Source organism: Dermacentor variabilis, chromosome 3, assembly GCF_050947875.1.
Source record: "Dermacentor variabilis isolate Ectoservices chromosome 3, ASM5094787v1, whole genome shotgun sequence".
NCBI classification, from domain to species: domain Eukaryota; kingdom Metazoa; phylum Arthropoda; class Arachnida; order Ixodida; family Ixodidae; genus Dermacentor; species Dermacentor variabilis.
Window position 1 is genome coordinate 74,220,727 of NC_134570.1, and position 18,643 is coordinate 74,239,369.

The window sequence follows — 18,643 nt, forward strand, 5'->3', positions numbered from 1 at the left end:
AGATATATTGCAATGAAAATATTTACACAGCCAAATGCAGCCTTTGCAGAAGAACACTGGTAAAAAACACCCAGGTAAACAGCACCTTACTCTTCTACTTTACTAAGTTAGAGCCTAGGCCAACTGTTATTACATACGACCAACCGCGTGTCCTCGTTTGACCACCAAGTGGCTATAGTCCAGGTTATTGTTGCATCGTACAGACCCTTATTGACCCAAACGTTTAGTGATTACACCCTAGACTCAAAGGAATGCGTTCCTGACAGCCTTTAAATCCCCTTCAGTAAACAATAAAAAGGGGAGGTGGCAGTTGCTCGCCCGCTTCAACATTCCCCTATAGAATGTGGTTACTACTGCGTTTAAACCACCTACTTTAGGAAAGCGTTTCACACTTTTTCAGATGATCGCTCTGTCTCTCTCCTATTCTCACGCCCTTAGCGGTACTACGCTGCATGGGCGGCGATGATTTCCGTCGTCCTGTTTCTGCGTAATTTGTTCGCACACCTGCTCATAGACTACCATCAGTTAACGCGCGCATCGGGAATTAACAAGCATTCTTCAAAGGAGCGATGTCGAATCCTACGCTGTTACTATGCTGACCTGTGTGAGTATTTGACATTCTTTTGTTAAATGGGGGAATTCTCGGCACCATCTCCACGCAGGAAAAAGGTGCCTGCCATTATGTGTCCTTTGTCGTAAGCATTCAGGACTGACAAAAGGTGGCGCGACATCAGCTCTCCCTGGTCTTTGGTGGCAGTGTCAACGCTCCCACATTCATGGGTAGGGATCAAAAGATAATTAACCCGCATTCCAACGATTTGTGCGCATTTAATTACCGTGCAGAGGCAGAGCCGAGAAATTGCTTGTACACTTTGTTCGTCACGCCGCCTATTCTGCATGTTTGAGAAATGAGCGGCTCCACGCGTTCCCACCTAAAGAGTACTATGGGCTGATTTTCGCTCGCTGATACAATAAAACATTGCCGCGATTGCACCATACAACTTTTTTAATTACACAATGGCATAAGTACACCAACAACCGGCATCAAACCAGCCCGTGCAGAGGGAGAGCAGAGAAATTGCTTGTATAGTTAGTGCGTTATGCCGCATATTCTGCATAGGAACGGCAGATTGGGCGAGTTGATGGCTTAGAAACAGCGCTAACGGCACAGGACACAGCAAATAGGATGGGACACAGCTGTGTGTGTCCCAGCCCATTTTCTGCGTCCCGGATCGTTAGCGATGTCTTTAAACACCTCAGGTATTCTGCATGTTTGATGGATAAGTGGCTTGAGTGCCAACATATTTTTGCTGCAGAGTAATGCGATGGTGTACTAGGATTCCTTTACATTGCAGGTGTCCTCGCACCCCAGCGGCCCAGAAAGGGCGCGGGAATGGATCCGCCATCTGTTTAACTCTCGCTGCGCCTGCTGTGAAAAGGTCGTTGTGCTACGCCATAGCCTGCCGTAAACGTCAGTCGCCTTCCTTTGCTAAGAGCAGCACAGAGGCTCGCTGCCGTGCTCCGGTTGTTTTCTTTGCTGGCGTTCGTAAGTATGTTTTTTCGCACACGTTATGTCTTCAGATTTTGCAGTGTACCGAGTTAAATTCTGTGTCTGCATGGTTGCCTTGCTTCTTTGGAAAAGTTCCTGAAGTCACGAACAATTTTGTTTATATGCATATTTCATAAGGTGATTTCTAAAGCACGGCGACCGCTACGCACTTCGTGCTCCGCAATTATTTCCGACGCATGCAGTCCGCTAAGGAACACCTTTTGATGCATCTTATTGTTACTCACTGGCAACGATCACTGGAAGGTGTATTTGGAGAGCGCCTAGGGTCTCTATAACTATTTGCCACGTTGTCATTGGAAAAACCACGTGGCATCGTATGAACAAAATAGAACATCAAAGAGAATAGAGTTAAACGGTGTCCAAGGGGAGAATTTCAAAACAGTACAGAAAGACAATATTGTTGTGATAGGCCGTTTACCACGCGACAACAGTCGGTCGCGGAGAACGTGTTAATGGTGAACGGGCTGACGGCCTTGTCAAAACTGTCCTCTGTGATGATTAGTGACCACCAGGGAGGTTCTGCGATAGAAAAAACTGCCAAGACAAGTTCAACTAGGAGCGGCATTGCCAGGAGGGAACGTTCTTTCACTTCACGTGTCATTCGCCCAAACTGCCACGTCCGTGCCGGAGAAAGGGTCAGTGTGTATCCCCCTCCCCTACTCCGCTTTTGTTCAAAGTGATGTGCGTAGCTCTCTTCAGAGCGAAATGTTTACCAACCTCTGGATTGGTGGGACGTGACGTCACACGTGGCTGCTAACACCGGATTTGGGGAAGGCGACTGGAAAATGACAACGCAGCTGTTAAGAAGTGAGACCGATGCTTGGAGAGATCGGAAGCTGGAACTTGATTGCGAACTTCGTGATCTTCTGTGCTTGCAAAACTTGTACATAATATAATATGAACGTGTGTGTTCAAATGACTTCGATATCGGGTCCAGCCCCATATTCCCTTACTCTCCATGGTGAATGGATACCACAAAACTTCGCATCCTCGGTCGCAACGTTGAACGGCGGCGGTGCGATAACCTACGCGGCGCTTCGACTTCGGCGTGGTGAGTGCACGACCTTTTTCCTCCAGAGTTGACAGGTTTAACGCGGTTCGTCCTAATAACAAGGGTGTTGGACGCGTTGTTGAAAGGTACTTCCTTTATAGACTAAAATTCATGAGAAACTTGTCGGAAAAAGAAAGCTAGCCATGGACAGCAAAACGTTGCGCAGAACGGACCTAAACACGAGATTTGGGGAATCCTGGATAGATTGTGGGAAGCAGTTAATGAATGCGGAGGTCATCGGTGTACTAGAGGCAAGTGGCAGAAATGACGGGGATATCGAGGAAGCTTGGGAAGTTATCCAGGCCCAGACGGAACGCGAACGCGAAAAAGGAGATGAAATAAGGTGGGACAAAGAGTAACACAGAAGGGAAGGGCAGTGTTTGAATCCCACCGATGGCAACGGTTGTTGTGGTCGCACCGATGGTACGACCTGTTGGGAACTCGGCGCTGACGCCCGTTGTTGCACCTGGGTCGCAAGCCCCAAGGGTAGCGTTGGCCTGGCGGCCTGGGGTACAACTGGAAGCATCCGAAGGTCCCGGCAAAGCATGAGTCGACTGGTAACAACAAAACAACTTGTTTATTTTAACATCGCAAAGAGTTGGCGGTCAGGTTGACCGAAGTAGAGAGACGGGAGTGCACTTTACTCAACAGAAGAAATCGGAGCCCTCCTTTGGCGTCCGGGGGCAGCTGCTTTTATACTCTCGCAGTTGAGGGCAAGAAGGAACCCCTCAATAGACGAGCACGTGATTGTACAATGGGATAAGGTGACGCATACTGTCGTAGCGCCGCCGGTCGGGCACAAAGACTGGGAGGAGAAGGTGACTCCTACTGTCGTAGCGCCTCCGGTCGGGCACAATGGCTGGGAGGAGAAGGTAACTCCTACTGTCGTATCGCCTCCGGTCGGGCACAGTGGCTGGGAGGAGAAGGTGACTTCTACTGTCGTATCGCCTCCGGTCGGGCACAATGGCACATACCCTCACACACGCACATGAAGACACGTGGCATCGGAACATGCCTGGACGCGCTTGGCGGGGAGCGTAGCGGCGACGCCGAACGGGCCAAAATGTCTGCCGCTTTGTTGCAGTCGCGCCGGCTAAACCGCGCGTCGTAGGCGAAACGTAACAGCAGGATGAACGCATAAGGCGGGACGAAGAGCACGAAACGGAAATGAAAGAAATTCGAAGGGAAACCTAGCAGCTCAGGATTCAACGGGCATGGGTTAGCCTGCACAATTTCAGGGGCGATGAAAGCATAGAATGTTTCGGTTCTTCTTCGAGCAGGTATGCAGAGAGACAAAGCTCGACCGCGAGGTTCGGCCTCTGATACCCCTCTCACACGGGAATATTTAATGTCATTCGAATTGAATGGCATTCGCAGATAATCCCACTAATCAGGATTTACTGGGAAAATTTAATATCATTCGAATGGAATGACATTTTCCATCAAATCAAATAGGGGAACTCATTCGTATTCGATTTCAAACCGAATGTATACTCTTGGCCCCTGATAGACAACAGCGACACGCAACGCAAAAATTAATGCGTGCATCAGAAAAGTCAGACTATACTTTTTAGACTTATAAAAAGAAATAATTATGTTTACCGCGATGATATTTTCACCAAGGCCTGTGCTCAAGCGCTATTACTCTTTGCATCAGGAGTCCGTCGCGGCGGTCGGCCATATTGAATGTGTTGATTGAAGTGCTTTTATTTGTGAATAATTGGCGTCAAAATGTTTTCTTCCGTTTTAAAAGTACTCGCAAAAGTTCATAAACGCGTTTAATTGGCACACAATTTCTTTCAATTTCACAAATTTCGTTCCACATCGTCATGGCTTTCATTTGCGAATTCCATTATATTTTACTGTGTAGCACCGCAAGAGACCGAATGGCATTCGATGCATCGAATGCCATTCTATTCGAATGACATTAAACCTTCCCGTGTGACAGGGGTATTAGTTTGTTGGGGGTATTTCTCTCTAACGTGCGATGTTGCTTGGCTCGCCTCGCCGATGAAGACTTCAGGAATTACGATAAAGCTAAGAGTGCATTGCTCCGGCATTTTGATATTCCTGTTGAGTGCGAGAGAGCGCTCGAACGACGACTGCAAAGTCTGTTCTTTGGAGGGGACTGAGGTTGCGCCAGTGAAAGATGAGCACAACATGTGCGGGGTCGGGAATCCTTAAGAGACAGAGCACGTCGAGAGCGAGGCCGTTGCCGGTCTACAGAGAGGGGCCATTCCCGTGGTCGTCCCTTGGGAGGATGAGGCTTCTTCACGTAGCCATGAGGCGCGGGAAACCTTCCTCGTATCTGAACGCATGGGCGACTTTCCGGAATTGTCTAGGATATGGTGGATATGGTGGATCAGGATATGGTGGCGGCCAAGCGAAGAAAGTACTTGACGCAGTCAGACGGAGTGAAGATCGCTCAGGGCTCTAGCTTCGGTGACAGCACAGTGCAGGTGTTCACCGAAACGGAATCAGCCACATATCCGAACAGCCCTCCTTGCGGAGACGAGGCTTGCTCCGGCAACCCTATTAGGGTCAGTGTAGGGCTGGATAACTTTCTCGTGCCTCAGCACTTGAGCGACCCCCTGACATTGCCGAGAATGGAGAGAGAAGTGCAGTATGTGGCGATTCAGAAAAGCCTTCCTTGCAGAGACGAGGCTTTTCTTTTTAGTAGCACTAAGGTGAAGTAGATTCTGGGAACCGTCCTCGCACCTGCGCACTATAGCGATCTTGATCTTCCGGAATCGACAAAAGTAGAGCAGAAAGCCATAGTTGCCAAACAGTGCAGGAACCCGACGCTGGCGTTTTCAGCGGCACATTCGATGACCACCTGGAAACGCAAACTTTTTTTTTTAGATGGCGCCGGATCAGAAGAGCTAAGTGTTCGGCGCAGAGAAAGCTCGCGAAAAACGCAACTTCCCAGATCGTAAGACAAAGGAACAGACCAACCCGCAGAACCGGAAAGGGTTCAGAGTGGTGGCTCAGAAAAAGGAGGTGTCGTCAAAGGCTAACTGCGAGAGAACAGGGCGCGCCTCTGCAAGTCAGGGTGTAGTTGAAATGCTCAACCTGGCTGAACATGGGGAAGGCGAGAGGTGGAAATTCAAGACGGTGGGCAAAACGAGAACAGGGCAAAAGAGGGAGCCAACGTTTCGAAGAGTGCACTTGTCTTTTTCTTGAAAAAGACAAGTACACTTGTCGAAAGCTTGGCTCACTCTTTTACATTGTTCTCGTTGTGCCCATCAACCTTTATGAGACATGCGCGTCGGAACCGGGCTAGTATAACATTCCTTGAAGTGGAATGCTCCAGGAGAGCGAGGACAAAGGGGGAGTGGCTATTGTTCCCGCGTTGACAGCCTTCCCAGTCAGGGACGAGAAAGCAAGCCTCGGGAAGGCAATGTGGCAGATGACTGCAGTAGGTAGTGTATGTCTGGCACCATTTGTTGTCCTGTGCGTGGCCCAAAGGCCTTTAGGCTGCGACCGCATCGAGTGTTCGTTAATCATGAGTAATTGTCGAATTGAGTGCATCCATAAGCTTTCTTTTGTAGTTAGTGCGCAATACAATTTTTCTTTTGTTAGTCATTAAGGACGTATTACTTTTCATTTCAAAGATTTCGCGTTGGGCTCAGGGGTTCGTGTTGTTGTTTTTGTACAAGCCAGTTACGCGAATCATAGAGCGAAGCAGGTTTTGCGACACTGGTGACTAGTGGTCGCGCCGTTCTTTTTTTTTGTACATAAGCATTGATAGTGGAGGTTTGTAAAGACAAACCATTACTGAGTAATTTCATGTTTATGGAGTTGGTGCGGTATCGGTTACAATTGCAGAATTTTTATCTGCTGAACCGCGTTTGGAGAAGGATTTCTTTTTCAAGGTTTTCGCGCGCAAATAGAGTGTAGGTTTTTTTAGGATTTAAATGCCACTCTATGGATTTAGTTTAGGGTTAAAGCGGTAAGGAGAGCCCAGCACGTTTCGCATTGAAAGCGCTGGTACTGGCAGGTGCCATTGACGGAACGAGCAACTCATCACGCGGCACTGATCCCGTTGACCATTTCTATCACTGTCAGGAGTCCCATGGTTCAAAAGGGCTAAAGAACTTAGTCCTTGGTAGTGGGTTTATTCATGCTGAATCTGCGGAGTCATTCTCCTCATCATTGGCAGTGTTCAGGTATTTGACGCATTCCGCAGGACGGGTGACAAGGGGTCACGGGGTGAGAAGCGGAAGAGTCGGCATGGAAGCGCATCAATGAATGCAGCCGTCTTTGACACCACCCCGTTTCGTTATATAGGTTCCGCTCATGCTGTTCTCGTGTATGCGCCGTAGCAGCTGTGCATACGAGCCGACATCTTTCCGGAGTGCCGTCACCTTTCATCAAGAGCCACGTGCCGTAGCCCGACCTGAACACTGTTCGGAACCTGTGTTGCCGGGATGGTTCAGCGACGCTGACACGCCCGTGCTCTACGTTCCTCGGCAAACGTCATCAACAGACGCATAAACAGCGCTCTAAAGCATCTGGATGCCCGCGTTTACACTCAGTGGGCATAGAAAGGCACCAATGATGCAGCCAGTTGTCACCGTTCCGTTTCGTTATACAGGTTAGTTCATGCAGTCCTTTATGACGTAAAAAATTTAGCAATCCTTTCTTGCTTGTACTCCCATGCTCAAAAGTGTTATTTTCCTTGGTGCGCGAATGCATTTATGTGACTAAACTTCTTTGCCTATCCGATAACAATGAGTTAAACCCTGGCCTCCCTAAAGAAGAGGCAAGCAAGGAGGAGGAGGAAAGAGAAAAGTAGAAGGCAGGGAGGTTAACCAGTATAATGTCCGGTTGGCTACCCTACACCGGGGGAATGGGAAAGGGGAAACAAAGATAACAGGGAGAGAGAGGCAAGCAAAATACACAAAGAACTCATTTTCATTATAAAAGAGAGAGAGAGAGATAGCAAGGAAAGGAAAGGCTGGGAGGTCAACCAGACGAGCGTCCGGTTTGCTACCCTACAATAGGGGAAGGGAATGGGGGAACAGAAAGAGGAAAGCGGCATAGAGGGAACCCTGGGTGTGTACGCAGTAAAGCGCCTTGAAATAGTCCAAGCTTGAAATAGGCCACTTGCTTGAAGTCCAAGCTAGTGGCCTCCCGATACATTGGACTAGTGCTTCCTCCGCCACGTTTGCCCCTCGTAAACGCGCTGCGATACCTTATGCTCCCGGTGCTAGCGAGGCCTTAGCCCGTATACTTCGTTCTTTTGATGTGCACGTTGCACATGTGCCAGCGAAACTAGTTGAAAAACGTGCTTGTAAATGTCAAAGACAAACTTCCGAAAGAAAGGTATCCAGGTGTTGTGTACAATATCTTGTGCATACTGTAGTAATGTCTACATCGGCAAGACGGGCAGTTTTCAAAGGCGAATCAAAGAACATTGTCATGACGTGAAAAATCATCAAGTTTCTTCTAATGCCCTTGCCCAGCATTATGTAACAGAAGGACATAATCTTGACTAGGATAGGGCGCATGTGCTAGCCACTGAAAGTAATCTAACCTCGCGTTTGCATCTCGAGTCATTACTGATTCAAACTACTGATTCCACGCTGAACTGCAATGATGGCAGCCTTTCTTCCATTTATGCCCGCTGTTTGCGCCATCTATTCACATCTACATAACCATCTCCCCCCTTTCATTTACTTTAATTGTAAGCAAGGACCCCGTATCAGAGCCGAAACATCTTGGTTTCTTTCCTTTTAAAGTCTTCAGTCGGCGTCCGTTTTACCCTTGACTAAGACCACCAGTCACTGAGTCAATTTCCCGTAACCGAACATCGTCCTAACAAATTATGCGATACTTAGCTCATCCCTAGAAGCCTCTCTTTCTTGTTTACTAACGCCTGCAGCATCAACAATAAACGTGACACCTTATTTGTTCCGGATGCCCTGTTAGGCAAACATCGTTGTTGTTAGGCCGCTCATCTCTCGAACAGGCAGAATGGACGGTGTAGGGCTGCATGATTGTTTTGTACATACTTTTGCAGTGCCGCGAGTTGCCCATGCGTTTTGTGAATTGGGAAGGGTCCACCCCCCCAGCGCGTCGGGCAGCAACCGTTTCTGTTTTTGAGGGGTCGGACGGCCCGCGTGGTGTCGGGTAACGAGCCGAGGCGCGCGCCGCCGCGGGGGGCGCGGTGCAAAGGCGGAAAACGGATTCGGAGAACATGCTTTTACGCGCGCTGTGTTGACATTCCGCCGATGGTCATAATAGGGCCACGCGGACAAACCTCGAGTGGGACGGTTGTATACGCGACGTTGTGGCGCCGGCTCTTGAGTCCCCTGCTGGTTAGAGACGCAGCTGCTAGCAATGTTGACCACGTCTGGCGCGTACGGAGCGGGGGGTTCACGCCCCTACGCATTCGCGCGGCAGCCACGTGCATCTTGTTTTGAGCGCTGGGGAGAGCCCGCTTGGTGTCGTGTTACAACATGCAGTGCGCGCCGTAGAGAGGGGCGCGGTGCGCATGCGTAGGCCGCGTTCGGAGAACGTCGTTTTAAGAGCACCCGAGTCCGGATGCCACTAGCGGTCATTATTTTTCTACCAGGACAAACCTCGAGGGGGACTACGGTACGCGGTGTTGGGATACCAGCGCCCGAGCCCCCTGCTTGCTAGAAACGCCGCTGAGGTGCGAGATGGCCTCAATAAATTGTGCATGCCTGGCGTGTTTGCCGAGGCCGTCACTGACCACGTGGAAATAGGAGGGGGAGAAGAAGATGTGGGAAGAGGGAAAACAGGGTGGTTTTCCAATAGATTCACTTTTGAGAGTAAGCCCATCCCTTTGGGTTGTGGCTTAAGAAACTGTCAACTCTCATTGGCAATTGCTTCCGTGGGATGGGCTAACGGCCCTACCGCCCTTTTTCTTTGTCTCTTTTCCCTATAACAATCGAGACGAGGTGCTTGTTCCTCAGTCTAGGCTGTAATCACTAAACCTGATAGAACAGTAAGACTCCGTACGATGCAATGCTAGTCTGGGCCGTAACCACTTAATGGTAGAACAGTGAGACTCGGTTGATCGTATGTAGTGACAGTTGTCCTAGGCTCTAACTTAAGAGAAAGTAGAAGGGTAAGGCGCTGTTTACTTGTGTGTTTTGTATCAGTGTTCTTTTGCTAACTCTGTATTTGACTGTGTAAATATTTCCGTCGCAATATATCTTCAAGTTTTGTTACCTCCAACCTGCCTCCTGCTTCATCAACGCCGATAATCACCTTGAAGAGACTTTGGTCGACTTCAAGGAGAAAAGAACATTTAAAACTTAACTGTTGTTATCACTGAATCCTCAAGTGTGAAAAATGATGAACTTTTTGTCTGCAATAAAAAGTATGCTGTTTATTGCCGCAACCGGCCCGTCCAATCCGGAGGCGGCGTCATTATTATTGTTACTGAAGTGCTTGCGTCAAACATCGTTTTCCTTCATTTTTCATTAGAATTCTTATGCGTTCGTGTTTAGCTCAAGCTTCAAACTACGCTACTGTGTGCATGCACCGACCACCAAACAAGATCTTTAACTTTTGCTACGAACTACATGATGCGCTTGATTTTTTAGTCAGGCAGTACCCACAAGCCCCCTATTTTGCTTGGTGACCTTAATTACCCCAAAATCGGCTGGTCAGAATCTTACCCTGTCGTCACGGAAACCTGAGCCGAAAGTACCTCTTTCATTATTTATGTTTACCTTTCAATTTAACAGAAATGGTCACTGAAGCAACTAGAATAGGCAGAACCTCGGCAAACATATTCGACTTAATCATCACGTCAACGCCTAACCTTGTGAATCGACTGACCTACCTTCCTGGCATTAGTGACCATTTCTTGATTTCCTTCACCTTAACATGTTACGTCCCACGTCAAACCGCTACACAAAAACAGTAAAAAATTACAGCGAAGCTAAATATACAGAAATTAATAGAGAACTGGAAGTGTTTATAGATGAGTATATGCCTGGCTTTTTTGAAAGAACAGCCGAACAGAATTCGAACCTTTTTATAAACAAAGTGGCAGGCTTGATTTAGAAGTAGATCTCGCTTCAATTTATGTAAAAAAAAACGACATTCGCTGTGATTTACAGCACAATTGGAGAAGCTTTTCTTTTAAAAAAAAGCAACTCTTTTACCAAGCTAAAAATTCGAACGATAATGTTCGCATATGCGCTCACCGTAATGCCCTTTCCGACTATAGTACTGCTATCAGAGAGGCCGAGCATTACCTAATGTGCTGTATTGTGTATAACGCGGAAAGGAGGGTGTTATTCGGGTGCCTCAACAAGACAGGCGCTCTTCACAGTTCTCTTCAGGACATTGTTTTCCCGCGTGGGAACCGGTTGTGTAGGAAGGAGGTCTCTCGCCTTCTTTTAAATTACCTACAGGACACGGATTTGGCCTACACATGGTGAACTGAGGAATGACCATTTATAATTTTGAGGTCTGTGTCTGGTTATGGGATTTATTTATTTTAAGTGTCGCTACGGTGGAGCAATTGCCGGCAGCAACTGCAAGGCTAATCCCACCAGTAGCCTACAATAACTCAACTCAACTCAACTCAAGCCGAGCACAATTATCTTAACACTACGCTGCCTTCACTGCCAACTACAAATGCGTCCAAGTTTTGGAATGTAGTGGAACCCGTAAAAGGAAATGTTAACACCGTTACTGATTCCAGTGGCCACGGGCAGCGCAGCGAAGGTTGTTGTTTTGCGCTAAATGACGTTTTTGTAATGTCTTTTTCTTCCTGTTATGCAGCTTTAGTGCCACAGCTACAGAACACATACTTTTGTCCGATGGATCCTATTGCTATCGATTCTGCAGCTATTCCAATTTTAATCCACAAACTTAAGTTGTCCTCTACCAGCGGCATCGACGAAGTCAACATTAAATTTCTTAAAAACACTGCTATATATTCTTGAATAATTTTATCTCAAATTTTCAGTACATCCAGTGCTCCAACCTACCTAACGACTGGAAGGGGGGGGGGAGGAGATTCCTATATTTAAGTTCGGTAACACGCATTCCCCCCTGAGTTACAGACTAATATCTATAGTATCTATGCCCTGTAAATTGCTCGAACGTGTAATTTTCACTAATCTAATAAAAGTTTTGGAATCTAACTAATTTTTTACAGACCTTCAGCATGGCTTTCGCAAAAAATACTAGTGTGAAACACAGCTTCTATCTTTCACCCATAAAGTAATTTTCTCTTTCGATCACGGTTTGGAGGTTGATTGCATACTTCTCGATTTCGCCAAAGCGTTTGACAAGGCGTCTCATCGGTTACTACTTATTAAAATGAGCGTACTAAATTTGGTCCTCGCATATTAAAATGGATTGAGTGTTTCTTGCCTAATCGCACTCAATATGTAATGACTAATAATAGTTTCTCTTCTCCCTGCGCTGTTAAATCTGGAGTTCTAGAGGGTTCTGTGCCAGGTCCTCTGCTTTTTGTAATTCATGCTAACGACCGCTCTAACAGCCTTAAGTCCTCCATAAAGTTGCTCGCAGATGACTACGTCATCTTTCGCCCGATACCCAGTAAAAGCGACTTTTCTGTTCTTCAATCTGATCTTGACTCCGTATCTGAGTGGTGTAACAATTGGCAAATGACACTCAAAGCAACCAAATATAATGTAATCACTATTTCTCGCCTCTCCATACCTTCAAGTTCCTTTGACAACCTTATTAATGGAACTAAATTAGATCGTGCGTCATCTTACAAGTACTTCAAAGTGCAAATAACCAGTAATCTTTCCTGGTGTCATCACATAACCTACATTACTAACAAAGCGAATTGTTCACTGGAACATCTTTGTAGAAACTAACCAACCCCTGCAAACATTAAACTAATTTTATATCAGACAATAATTCGGCCTAAACTAGAATATGCAGCAGCGATATGGTATCCTCGTCCAAACACTCTAGCTGACTCAATAGAACATATACAAAACAGAGCGGCGAGATTTATCTTATAGGATTGTAACCGAACTTCAAGTATCACCTCAATGAAACTTTCTCTTGGCCTTGGTAACCTGATAATGCGAAGAAACGTTTTTCGCCTGTCTCTGTTTCATAAGATTTATTTTCACAATCCATTTCTTCAGGCTGAATTGGTCTCAGCACCATCCTATTTGTCATCGTGCGTGGACCATCCTAACAATGTTGCCCTTCCTTATTGTCGCATTAACTTTTTCTTACATTCATTCTTACCAAAAACCATTCTTACCAAAAACTTTCCCGCCTCCATTGCTCCTACAGAGCATAGCAAATCTTTCAAGACTGCCATCATGACTATCTTTTCTAATTAGGTGTAATTAACGTTTTTCAACCCCTTCTGTATTATCTATAAGTCTAATTAGCTGTTTTTATATTTCTTTGCCGATTTTTTTTTATTCAACTATCTCACTATTTGTTCTTCTATTTCTTGTATATAATGGCGTATATTAGGATGTATATTTCGATGCCTACTAGTACGTAATTTTTTTCTATTTTGCTTGACTATTGCTTGACTATTTAATTATAATGTAACCCACCACCTCTGTAACGCCTTGTGGTCTTGAGGGTATTCAAATAAATAAATAAATAAATAAACATGAATTTGTGACGTGTGCTTTTACATGGTAAACACACAAGCCATCTTAAGGTGTCCTGATCAAACGAAGGTGTAGCAAAATTAGTAATGAGTAAAAAATAAAAAGAAATAGAACAGACAGACAGACAGACAGACAGACAGACAGACAGACAGACAGACAGACAGACAGACAGACAGACAGACAGACAGACAGACAGACAGACAGACAGACAGACAGACAGACAGACAGACAGACAGACAGACAGTGAACTTTATTTGATCCTGAGGAGCTTCCGCGGGTCCACGTCGGGGCAGGAATACCGTGATGTTTCGCCCTTTCTTGAGCCCTCTGGATTGTCTGTAGTTGTTTTCAGTTTTTCCCAGTAAAAATAATAAATTAAGATAACAAAATAACAAAAAAGCTGAAGAAAGGCCGGGGGCAGAGTCAGTTACGAGCAGTACTAACGACTGATCGTGACACAAAAGAGACAAGAAAATATAAGAAATCGCTGGAAAAATCCTACGTAGGAAAAAGAAAAAAAAAGAAAAAGAAAGAAAGATTGTAAACATACTTATAATAATTCGGCGAAGTAAGAGTAATGTGGACGGGTTGGTCCGCTCCCCCAATGGAGTATAGTGGGCATTCTTTCAACATCACCTACGTATTGTGTTTGCATATGCGCTGATTGATTTATTATTTAGTTACTCTAACTTTTGGACTAAGAAACGAGAGGTATCCCATGTGTTCATTTATGCCGCATGTGATTGTTCTAAGTTTGTGGATAAAACATGACTCTAATCCCGTTCGCGAGAAGAGCGGAACCCCGACTGGAGAAGCGAGACGCGCATTGTCACGTACTAGTGAGGGTGAAGAAAGCAGCGAAACTGTGAATGGCGTGACTAGTATTTTTATTGGGCTAACCTGCACCCTCAAAAACAGGGTACACTGAAAGAAAAACGATACCGGCTGACACAGTCGGCGATCATCCAAAATCAGATCTGTGCGTCGAGGGCGTCGGCTTTTATACATGAGTCATCGAAGGCTCCAGAGTATTCGCTGGTGCCGACGTGTCTTCCAGAAAGTACTACACAATTCCCCTCGCTCATACAGGGTGGTGCCTTATGAAAGGGAACACGCGACCGCGTGGCCTGTGCTCCGCGGTTACTCTGTGGAGTCTTAGAGCGCCAGCAACAAGCAGCAAGGGGAAGCACGTCCGCTTGTAGGGCCATCTATTGGTGGCCAGAATAAACAGACACGGCTGTTAGGCAAGCGGCTGCGCATCCCACGCCAGGTAGATGCTCAGCAGGTGAGGCCTGCAATGCGGCGTCTGCTGCTAGCAAACCGCGCCCGGTGCGGGAGCACAACGGAAACGTTTAAGCACCGACATCTGCCCGCTGGTATAATAAGCACTCCCAGCGTATTTTAATGCGTAAGCATTTTTTCGGCGAGTACCTCAGCAAGATCTGTCCTCCACGCGAAAAGCGTAAGGTACAATTGTACCTGCACAATAATGCCTAATGTGCGAATTTACGACATGTAATCATTGTAATAGTTAATAAGCGATGAGGAACAATTAAAATCATTGGTTAGAGGGAATAACCATAGAGATACATAGGGTCTACAGAAAATGCATGTGGAAGCCTATACTAGGGTTGGACCAACTTGAATTTGGGGGTGGGCCAACCTGAAGTTTCGGGATGGGCCGAACCTAAAATTTGGGGGTGGGCCAGATTAAAATTTGGGGGTGGACCAACTTGAATTTAGCGGGTGGGCTATCTTGAATTTTGGGAGCGGGTCAACTTGAATTTCGGGAGTCGGTCAACTTGAACTTTGGGGGTGGGCCAACTTCAAATTTGGGGGTGGGCTAACTTGAAATTTGGAGAAAGTTGGAGTGGGCCAACTTGAACTTTCAGGGTGAGCCAACTTCAAATTTGGAGGTGGGCTAACTTGAAATTTGGAGAAAGTTGCAGTGGGCCAACTTGAAATTTGGGGTAGGCTTATGTACACTTCGACAACTCCAGTACAGTTTCTGCATAGTTTTTCGCAGTACGGAGCTCTGGCTCCTGTTAGGAATAGCCTGCCGAGGTGCCAATATGCAAGGTTTCTCAGCCAGTTGCAGCAGCAGGGTTGGCATTTTCTGGGAAGCCACCGTCATTCTCCACTCGAACGGCGCCACTAAGTCTACTGTGTGCGGAGGACAATGCCCCGCGTCAGCGACTCTCCGTCGCGGGAAAGCCGACATGAGTTCGACGAACCAGGCATGTTACTGAACTCGCCACCGCCGATCTGGTCTACCGTGAGCGGGGGAGTTCCCGAGGGAATATATCTGGCGGCAACGTCCCACGCGCCTTTGAAGATGCAAGACAATGGAGAACCGGCGGCCACGCTGCAGGGGCCAACTTGGGGAATAAGAGGCGCCTCATTTTGTCAAGACGTAAGCCCCGAGCTCTGCGAAGCCCCTCTTGCCTCGGTGAGGGCAGTGAAAGCTGTGCGTACGTGTGTGTGTAAGCCTTCCCGCTCAAAGGCGGCTCGGCTACGATGACTCGAACGTTTCCCTCACCTAGGGACCTAGGGAGCACAGAATGTTTATAAGCCGCTCTTTGTCGGCTGCTAGAGTGTGCTCGTCATCGTGCTCGTCAGTGTACTCTATGATCGTGCTCGACAGGCAGTGTGTTTGAAGCTTCGTGCTCGCATGTTGTATGCTTCGTCTTGCGTGCTCTATTTGGGAGCCACGCTAGACTGTCGAATGCATCTCTTGTTCTAATGTAAATATCTCTAAATAAGCCCTGTACGCCTAGTTCCTCCCAAGTTCCTCCCTACGACCTACAACTCTTACAATTGGTGGCAGCGGCGAGATCGTCCGACGAACCTTACACTCCCCACTCCCGCCATAGCGTGAATAAACCTCGCTTGATTCGGAGAGGTTCAGGAAGAGGTGCAATCAGGCGAAACTTTACTTTAGCTAAATGAACGTAATTATTTCGTTAATTATTTAGGCTTAGTTATTTCTACTTTGATGACATGTGCTTAATTATCTAATGAGCCTTAGTTACCGTTATTACGGAGGCGTCTGTGGCCAGTTAATATTATGAGATTGCGGAATTAGGTCTAATTTCAAGGCACCCTTAATTATTCTTAATTATGCTGCGTTGATTTAGCAATTAGCAACTCTTGATCAGTCTGATAATTTAAAAAAATTATTAGCCTCAGCCCTCCTAATTACCTACAATTAATCCCCGTTACGCTTAACTAATTTTATCGTAACTAATCTTTTTCGTCTTATCAGCCAAACCCTAATACAACAGTATTCAATATATATAGTTATAATCATAAATTTCATTAGACATACGTAGTCATAAGGCATTCTCTTATACATCTCCATAGGACCTCATGTATACCTATGCATGCAGTGCATCGTGTCACGCGTTACAGATAGAAAAACAGACGGACGGACGGACGGACGGACGGACGGACGGAGCTCCGAGGGACATAGCCCTAGAATGCTTAGGCATTAATATAGGTAGGCCAGCAGTACCTAACAACTACCAGGCGTATGTTGGTGATTCCACGCTTCCAGTGCGCTTGCGTGCCCATGGCGGTTAGCTAGCAGCAGACATAGCGCCGCAAGCCCCGCTTCTTGCGCAACAGTGATGCCAGGCGAGGGGGGTGGGGTTCCAGCTAATTCTAGCAGGCTCTTGTCTATCGGCCATGACTGGTTATTCTGGCGGCCAATAGATGACGCGACGAGCGGACCCTTGCTGCCTGTTGCTGGCGCTATAAGCAGCCTCCGTAGAGCAGGGGCCACACACTCGCGTGTTTCCTTTCATAAAGGACTACCCTGTACAATCAGATTACACAAGGTTCTGCGACATCAGGCAACGGTAGAACCATCCGTAACATGAGAAATTTCCGATGCATGCAGGCGCGTCCTGCGTCGCACGATAATGCTTAACGTTTCTTAGCTGGTCAAAAGCGGCCACCGGTGTAAGATAAACAGGTATATGTGTATTTCGTCAAATGAATGCTCTGGCAGACTCTGTTGAGCTCTGTGGTTATTTAGACGACGTCTGAACACGGTCCCCGTCTGGCCTATATAACTTTGGTTGCAGACGTTACAATGGAGCATGTAGATCGCATTGTTGCCGTCTGAATTTAAAGGTTCCGTAATTTTGAATGGAAAATCAGAGGAAGTAGCCTTAGCAAGGCAGGTTGGAGTCATAAGCTTGCAGCGTTGTTCACCACAAGGTTTTCAGTCTGATTGCATGTTTTGACCCGTGTTGTTGTAGCTCTGACGAGGATGCTTCTTAGGTTCCTTCTCCGGCAATGGAAACAAGGGGTGGTTTTGTGAAAATTGAGGCCAAACGTGCGCTCTGCTGAATATTATTAAAGTGTTTGGCTTGGATTTTGTTGACGTGTGGTAATGTAAACGAGTGAGTGAGGACAAGGTTGGTTTTTTGGAATAGCGCGGCTTTTAGCCCTTTAGAATTTCATTTCTGTCTAAGGTTTGTTCTCAGCTTAAAGCATCACCAACGAAGCTTTCTGGGTACTTCGCCACCAGGGTCGTTTTGAGTTCATTTGCGTGACTTTCGAAATCTGTCTAGTCAGAGAAGATGCGGCGGTATCGGTGGGCTTGTGAACACGGGATGACTTTCTTGCAATGTTGTTGATGGCTACTTTGGAAATAAAGATATTGGTGGTGGTCTGGTGGTTTTTCAGGTAAGGTTGTGAATGTGCGACTATCCTTAATTTGAACAGTGACATCAAGAAAGTTTACAGCTGATTTAGAATAGCTGTTTGTGAAACAGATTGATGGGTGAACTGAATTTAAATCTGCTACAAATATAAGGAAACTTTCCTCGTCGTGGTGTCAAATAAAGCATATGTCGTCTAAGAACCTTTTGTAGATAAGCGGATTGAAAGGTCTGGCCACAGAAAGGGTTCATCAAGCGATGCCATGAAAATATTCCCATAATTAGGAGCCATCTTCAGGCCCGTTGCCGTCCTGCTTATCTGGCCGTTCCACTTACCTTATCGATGTTCTACCAAATGGCAATTGGTAGAGCATCGCGCGCGTTATGCAAAGCGCTGGGATTGTTCCCCACCTGCGGGAAGTTCTTTTTTCATCCACTTTAATTTTCATTCACTTATCATTTCTTTATTTCAATTAGTAAGTAAAGGTAATTTCCCCTATGTTATCCTTGGTATCAATGTTTGTCGGATGGATGTATGGAAAAACTTTATTATGGGCTAAGCCGAAGCGGACGTCTCCCACGTTGGGACCGAAAGGCCAAGCCTTTCGGCCGCTTCGCGGGCCCGTTGGATTGCCCATAGCTGTCCTTCGAACGTGAGGCCGCGTAGAGCTGCGTCCCACCCCTCTTCAGTGTTGTCCTTGTCGCTGCGTAACGCGGAGCAACGCCAGAGCATTTGTGC

General features: G+C 46.7%; 1 protein-coding gene across 12 annotated transcripts in view; it reads left to right on the plus strand.

Moving 5' to 3' along the window:
* The first annotated feature begins 1,484 nt into the window (after nucleotides 1-1,484).
* LOC142575875 (beta-1,4-N-acetylgalactosaminyltransferase bre-4-like) overlaps nucleotides 1,485-18,643 on the plus strand; it is a 132,445-nt gene continuing 115,286 nt past the window's right edge. For 9 of the 12 annotated variants that reach the window (XM_075685619.1, XM_075685620.1, XM_075685616.1 and 6 more), the window contains exon 1: nucleotides 1,487-1,546. The gene's annotated coding sequence lies outside the window, so the exon portion shown is untranslated. Of the gene's footprint in view, nucleotides 1,547-18,643 lie in introns of all 12 variants that reach the window. The other 3 variants (XM_075685612.1, XM_075685614.1, XM_075685615.1) reach the window with 3 other exon arrangements.